Raw genomic sequence first — 8,939 nt, 5'->3', positions numbered from 1 at the left:
TGTTGATTGTAGAGGCCCGATCTACGATGTGGTGGCTCTTATCATCGTTTAACCCGACTTTGTTAAGATCCCGGATCTTGACATACACTTGTTTCTTTTGTACAAGGGTTAAAAGGTGAAACTCCACCACACGAGAAACATGAACTTGTGTAAAAGTGTTTTGACATGAAAAATAGTATTTAAAACGAGCCGATCTACGTATGTACAAGTGGTACATTCGTAGAACCAAGTGTCGAGAAAATCATGTTTTATATAAGTTGGATAACATGTTAACAAAGGTGATTTTTATAAACTACAAGTGTATAAACACTTGTGAAACGAAAGATCCGACAAAATAACAATTTTTATACAAATTGTCGGGAAGTTGTAAAGAATGATTTGTTCTAAAAACGGGGTTTTTGCAAGACTAAACTATTTTATACATAGATCCACTAAATGTAACGAGATCTACACAATAGTTTTAGAAAAACTACAAGTTCATGTAATATTGTGATTTTACATACTAGTCTACAAGTTTGAAGTGTTGAAACTTATGTAATGTGTTGGAAATTGATTGGTTGATTTAAAAGAAATTGTTGAAGTGATTTTGTAAAAGAAAATGATACGCTTGAAAGCGTGGCCACCTCCAGTTACAGGGGAAACTCTGGCGAAATTTTTCTAAAAATCTAACACTTAGAATTATTTACAAGTGTTAGAATTATTTTTGAAATGTTTTCAAAATATATTTCGCCATGACTTTATTTATTAAATAATCGGAGGTGGGATTTTCACAAAAACTAAACGTGATAAATATTTATTCGATAAATATATTTTTCATCACACTGTTTATGATTATTTTGTGAAAATATATAAATATTATTTTTAGAGTAAAAATAATATTTACAAACTTTGTCGAACCCAAAATAATACCAACGCCTTCACGACAAACATATAAGTTACAACGGTAATTACTATTACCACTTAATCGCCAAAACGTAACTTACGCCTTATACGGAAATATTCATGAATGCGGATATTGTCAACGTATTATTTTGGAAAGTATTATGTAAAAAGAAAATATATTATTTTTGAGAAAAATAATTATATTTTGGAATGAGAAATAAAATATATTAAGTGAGACTTAATATTATAAACACGTATGTATTAATTCCCCCATCCTTGGGAAGGAGATTTTCTACCAAGTATACACACGGAACGGTTGTCTAACCGTTTCCCGAAAATGATAAACTATAAAGCTAAGGCACGGCCATCCGTCTAATAGAATTAGCACATGTAGGTCGTTGCGCAGCAGTTGGATATTTGGATTACTTGGTATTGTGACGCACTCACTGTGAGTTCATGTCCCCCTTTTCTCTTAACTGTTTTCAGTTTTATAAACTGCGGGGGTGAAATACATGTTACTATGATTTTGAATACTTGATACATTGTATGGTTAGCGTAAGGAGGTTTACTACTTAGATCATGTGAGTGGGTAGGCACAACTTGAGGCCATTAATCCTCGTAGTAGGACCGAGGGACAAGAGCGGTAGATCTATCTGGGTGTAGCGAGCCCAGCCCCAGGTCCAGCATAACGGACCTCGGGGTGACTTAGTGCCCGACGCATAAATCCGCTAGGTTTGAGTCATCCCTACTTGCACTTCACACATATCAATGGCCTTGCAAACCATTGGTTATCTCTTTTTTTTTCCTTATTTGCTACATACCAGGTTTTTGATAAAGATAAAGGTTTGTTTACGCACTTTCGCATGAACTCGCTCAACATTATTGTTGATTTTTCAACTTACATGTATTTCAGGGAATTAACGATCTGGCGCGGTATGGCTTGTTTTCCGCTGCATTAGGCCCGAGGTCATCCAGGGTTCGAGGCTTGTGACTCTTTCCTGGACAAGTCACAGTCCTTGAATCATGTTTTTGTTAAGTTTGCATTTGTAATGTTTTAGACAAGTTGTGGTTGTTGGGTGTAAACCCGTTAAGACAATGTTTTACTACTTTACTTTTAATGGATGATCTTGCATATTTTTAATTCATATAGCTTGTTATGATTAAGCTATGGTATTAAGAAGTCACACCAAATTAACCACGCTTCCGCAAAGCCAGGGTGTGACATAATTGATGTCCATTTATTTGATGATAAATGCTTTTAATATGCATGCATTATATGAGAATTGAATATGTGAAATATTTGTTTGGCAAAACATATGTTTCTAAATTAATTTAGTACCTTAGGATACCTTTATAACAGCTTGAACAATAAAATATATCATTATCAACTAAAATATCATAGGAAGTTGAACGAGAGATATTTGTTTATGATTTAAATTAATGGACAAATTTTAATATGTATGATATACTTTTGATTGATTATCTCATGATAGAAGATTAATATATGAATTATATATTTGCTTGTTAGTGATGAAAGAACATATTTTATAAAGTTTTAATAAACTTGATTTATATGATGACATGTTATTATGTTGTGTTTTGTATAATTTGAATTTATATCATACTTTGTATTTTATATGCTATCATTTATTTATATATATTGTATTGAATACATATAATAAAAACCAAAGCTGGTTATTATATTATCACTCTCATAAAAGGATATAAATATGTTTAGATACTAAACGCAAAGTGTCATACTCCTCCAATCTCATTATTAAGTTATAAAATGTCATAAGATTTTAGAACAATAAAATTATATGACTCATATATGTAATTACTTCTCAATGGATGTTATGTGAAGAGAACATTATTTATGTGGAAAAACTCGATAAAAATTTTCCATATGTCACACGTGAGATATGCTCATGAAGTAGCAATATCATTATTAGAGTTATGAAAAGTTTGAAATGATTTTATAGTCGTGTGACCGAGTAAAGAATGAAAAGCTATAAGGCTTGTTCTAGTTCTACTCCATTCCTGAATTGAATGTAACTATATAACGATCATTGAAAATATCGTGATCATGGATATCATTGAGAAATTTGTAATGACGGTCATAATAATAATGAGATCGGTTATCAGAAGTGCTATGATAGCCAAGTTGATAATGAGATTGACCATATTAGAATGTTATGATAACTAAGTTAATAATGAGATCGACTATCAAAATTGTAATAATGATCATAATAAGATTAACCACTTGAAGTGGTAAATTATGGGAGTAATTATATGAAGATAATATTCGGATAGGATGAAAATTGTCGTGACATTTTGAAATGATAGTTAATTGTTTTATCGTATCTTACGTTTTATATTACATATGTGCAAGTGATACATATATGATCATAAACCACAAGTTTATAGATCATAATTATTTACTTTATTGGCATGACCGGTTAGACCACACCGAATCAATGATGATATGAAACATAATGAAGAACTTGAAGATTTTTCTAGCTGATAGCATGTATTGTTTGCTCTTAAGGGAAATTATGTATTTACCAATTAAGGGTGTGTATCCCTAAATATTCTGGAAGTGATTAAAGGATATGCATATCCCAACATGATACCGTTTAGTGTTTTTAAATCGATGCATCGTCTAAATGGTTATGAAATCCACAACCTGAAGTTTGTGTGATTATTGCTTAGCTACTGTGATAACAGACATATTAATCCAGATTGGTATATTTATTTTGGTAATAATGGTGAATTCAATTCCCAAGTTATTAATGATTATTGGAATAAATTTTGAACTTCATATCGCTTATGTTTATACAAGAATTGCTTTGTTGAGACGATCACTAAACCTCACAATTGATTGCAAAGCTAATCATCATAAGAGCAACAATTATATCTGTATTTGGATACATGTGATTTTACATGTACAACATTAGTTCACATCAAGCCAATATGTCTGTTAGGAAACTTTATTTGTAAGTATTGAAGAAAATCTCAATCAACTGGATCTCTGAAGAGATAACAGTCCTGAAGATCACAACAAGAAGAAGAAGATCAGATGGGACAACAGAAATGCAAAGCATCTACTTCAAAGAATCACAAGTTGATCAAGAGTTGATTTGGATTATCAGAGAAGGTCATTTCTGATGGATCTGATGATATTTCTGATGAAATTTCATCAGTTTCTGACGATTCTGATCATCAGACTTTCTGATGATATGTTCACTAGAATTTCTGATGAAGTGGTTTATCAGAAATTCTGATGAAAACCCCACTTGTCTAAAATCACAACTCTATCCTGCCACCAATGACCGAAACATGACATTATTGGTTATCATGATTACAAATGCAACTTGAATGATGGATTCAATGAATATGTCAAATTGCTACTTTATGCAGGACTTATTGCATGAATAAACAATTGTTTATTTATGTACACAGCCGTCTATAAATAGAAGGCTCGAGAGGCAGAAGTAAATTGAGTTTGAAGCTTAGCATTCACATACAAACACCCAAACTCCACTGCTCTTCTCTCCCACAGAATTCAAGATTCATTTGTATTAGATAATAATCTTACAATCACCTTTTTAAACTATTTTGTTTCAAAGTGATATAAACTTGATAGGTCTTGTTTCTTGAAAGTCTGATTTCCATTTCTGCACATCTTTTTCACATATACTGAAATCACTTGCCATATTACGTAAAAAGAAGTTGTTAAGGTCAAACTGGGTCCAACAATTGGTATCAGAGCAGATTGAATAAATTATTTTCAACCGATCAATCGCTCATCTTCTTTTTTCTAAGTATGGTCAGCTTTCAATCCTGGAATAATGCTTTTAACATTGGTTCTATGTCTAAACCTCCGACTCTGGTCAGAGAGGAATACCCCCAATGGAAAATCAGGATGGTCAATTTCCTTAATGGTCATGACCGAGCTCTGTTTCAATCCATTGAAAGGGGTCCACATATACCAATGACTGATGTACCAGCAGTTCCAGCAACTGACCAAACACCAGAAATCCCTGCCTCCCGTGCTCCCAAAAGTGAAATAAACTGGAGCGCGGAAGACAAGGAACTGGTAGCTGGGGATGAAAGAGCAAAATCACTCTTAATTATGGCCATCCTCAATGACATATTTTCACAAGTTGATGCTTGTGCATCAGCCAAGGAAATATGGGATCAGTTGGAAAATCTTTGTGAAGGAGGAGAAAGGATGAGAAGAAACAAGAGAACAAACAACGTCTCATCTTATGAAAGGTTTAAAAGTTTACCTAATGAAAAGTTAAATGACACATATCAAAGGTTCACAAAACTTTTAAACGAGCTAAAGAAACATAAAATTTCTTGATGCTTTGCCTAGAGAATGGAGGAGTCTAACAATGACTTTGTCCGCAACCTTAGAACTAGAAAACATGAGTCTTCATGACTTATACAGCATCTTGATCTCCAGAGAGGAAGAAATCTTTGAAGAAACCATTCAAAGAGGGGGATCTTTAGCTCTTATCTCAAACCCACAAAGACCAACAACTTCCAATGATCCACAACCATCAAACAGCCAGAATTTTGAAACTTCTGACACATCATCAGATTTTTCAGCTTTTGCTGAAGCTATAGCACTGCTCACCAAAACATTTGAGTAGCGGTTGAGGGGAGGAGGCCAGAGATACCAGAGGAGTGATAGAGGGAGGATGGATGGTAGATCTAAAGAAGAAGTTAGATCTAAGGATAAAGGGAAGGCTGAGGTGGTGTGCTACAAGTGCAAACAAAAAGGTCATTATGCATCAGAATGCAAGACCAAGAAGCTGAAAGATGTTGCTTACTATGAAAAGAAGCTTGAGGAAGCTACGAAGCAACAACAGCAAGTCAGCTTAATTGCTGGGACAGATACATGGCTATCTGATGACTCTTCTGATGAAGAAGAAGAAGAAATGGACAACTTCTGTCTCATGGCACTTTCTGAAGACATACCAGAAACTTCAGGATAACAGGTAAGTTTAGACAATCTTGATCTTGAACACAAGCTAAATGAGCTCATGTCAGATTTTTTAAACCTGCAAGTTAAATATCAATCAGATGGTAAAAAATCTGATGAGTTGCAGAGGACCTTGAATAAAATCATTCTTGAAAACCAATTACTTATAGAACAAAGTTTAGATCAAAGAGCTAAAATCGAGTTCTATGAAAATGAAAGAAGAGATCTTTACAAGAAAATCAATGATAAAGAAATTAATGTAAGAGGTTTTCAAGAAGCAAAAGAATTTATAAATTTCATTGAGTCCACTCCAAAGAACAAAGGAGAGGGTTTGGGTTATGTAAGAACCAGTAACAGCAAACCTACTGTCTTTGTAAAAGCAACTCAACAGATTTCTGATAAATTAATATCAGAATCTGATTCTGAAACTTGCAAATCAACATGTTCTGAATATTCCTTTGAAAAGCCAAACTTTGAACCAAAAAGAAGTGAACACAATCAAGAATTTGTAAAAACTCCAGAGGAAGTTCACTTATATTTTCAAAATCATCCCATCACAAGAAACTATATTAGAAATTTCTGATGAATCTTGTATGTGTGTTGACATACTGAAGCTTGTTCAACAACATCTCCAAAAGAAAAACAAAAATTCTGTTAATGGCTCAGCATATAACAGAAATTCTGATGAAAGGTCATTAAAAAGAAATAATAAGACTAAAATATCATCAGAAAGAGTACCCAAGCATGCCTGGGTACCTAAAACCCTCTAACCATTCCATTTCAGGACCATCATGTGCAGCAGATCTGGTACTGCAACTCAGGAAGCTCCAAGCACATGACTGGAGATAGGAGCTTACTCAGCAACTTTGTCTCAAAGCTGGGTAAAATGGTGAACTTTGGAAATGGAGTGAAAGGGAGGATCATGGGATACAGATGTATCAGGTATGGATGTTTGACCATTGAAAGAGTAGCCTATGTTGAAGGCTTAAAGTATAATTTGCTAAGCTGTGGTCAATTTTGTGACAAAGGTTTTCAGGTAACATTTTTACCAGAAAAATGCTTGCTAATAGGTATAGATAATAACAAAATATATTTAAGTGGCAAAAGAATAAGAAAATCAATTTACTACTTTGATTTCAAAGAAGAAAATGAACATCCAAACTTATGTTTATTTTAAAAAATCAATAAAGGAAGTAGTTGGTTGTGGCATAAAAGGTTAGCTCACTTAAATTTCAAAAACCTAAACAAACTAGCAAGTAAGGGTCTGGTAAAAGGATTACCTTTCATATCCTCTAAAAAGGATAAAATTTGTCATGCATGTGAGATGGGAAAATCCAAAAGAAGCTAACATAAATCAATTTCTGAATCTTCCATTACACAAAATTTGGAACTTTTACACATGGATTTGTGTGGACCCATAAGTACATAAAGTTTTTCTGGAAAGAAATATATACTAGTAATAGTTGATGATTTTTCCAGATATACATGGGTTGAATTTTTGAGAAAAAAAAGTGAAACACCTGATCTGATCATTAATTTTATCAAGAAAATTGAAAATCTGTTAAAATTAACAGTCAGAAGAATCAGATCAGACAATGGGGCAGAATTTAAAAATTCAAAAATTGAGAGCTTTCTTGTGAGTAAAGGAATCTCTCATGATTTTTCAGCTCCCAGAACCCCTCAACAAAATGGGGTTGTTGAAAGAAAAAATAGAACCTTAGTAGAAGCTGCCAGAACAATGCTTGCCTATGTCAAAATGCCCACTCACTTTTGGGCAGAAGCAATTGCAAATGCATGTTTTACTCAAAACAGAACCCTTATCAACAAAAAGGCTAAACACAACACCTTACAACATTATAAATGGAAGGGTTCCAAGTGTAAAATTTTTACACACATTTGGTTATAGATGCTTTGTTTTCAATGATTTTGAAAGCCTTGAAAAATTTGACAGAAAAGCAGAAAAAGGTATTTTTCTTGGATATTCTTTGTCCTCAAAAGCTTATAGAATTTTTATTCTTAACACAAGGACAATCAGAGAAAGTTTATATGTCTCATTTGATGACTCATCAGAAACTGAGGTTTCTGATGAATACATGAAAGAAATAAATTTTTCTGACAAACAAGAAAATTATGAGCATCTCTTTGAAATGATATCAGAAGATTTTCTAGAACATGATAAATCTCACATATAAATCATCAGAAATATCATGTACTAACCCTGCAGAAAAGTCAATAGCACATCAGAAAGTCAAAATTCTGGTACATTACACCCAACAGAGGCAACTGAACAGGGGGAAACTTTAAATCCATCAGAACCAACAATTGTTCACAACAGGTTAAGATGGATCAAAGGGCATGTTCATTCTGATATCATAGGCAATCCTGCTGATGGTGTGAGAACAAGATCTACAACTGCACATGAATGTGCATATGCTGGGTTCTTGAGCAAAATAGAACCCAAATCTGCCAAAGAAGCTCTAAATGACCCAGACTGGATACAAGCTATGCAAGAAGAGCTGGATCAATTCGAGAAGAGCAAGGTATGGGATCTGGTACCCAAGCCTAAAGACAAATCTGTCATAGGCTCAAAATGGGTATACAGGAATAAATCTGATGAGAATGGCATAATCACCAGGAACAAAGCAAGGTTAGTGGTCAAAGGTTAATGTCAACAAGAAGGTATTGATTATGATGAAACTTTTGCACCAGTAGCTAGATTAGAAGCTGTAAGAATTTTTCTTGCTTATGCTGCATCCAAGGATTTCAAAGTTTATCAAATGGATGTGAAATCTGCTTTCCTGAATGGTAAAATTGAAGAAGAAGTTTATGTGCAACAACCAAAAGGCTTTGTTGATCCAAAATTTCAAAATCATGTTTATAGATTAAACAAAGCCTTATATGGATCGAAGCAAGCTCCTAGAGCCTGGTATGAAACATTATCAAACTTCTTAATCAATTCTGGATTTACCAAAGGTATTATTGACACCACACTTTTTCTCAAAACACACAAAGGACAAACCTTGTTGGTTCAGATATATGTTGATGACATTATATTTGGATCAAC

Source organism: Helianthus annuus, chromosome 16, assembly GCF_002127325.2.
Source record: "Helianthus annuus cultivar XRQ/B chromosome 16, HanXRQr2.0-SUNRISE, whole genome shotgun sequence".
NCBI lineage: Eukaryota > Viridiplantae > Streptophyta > Magnoliopsida > Asterales > Asteraceae > Helianthus > Helianthus annuus.
This window is presented reverse-complemented; position numbering follows the sequence as displayed.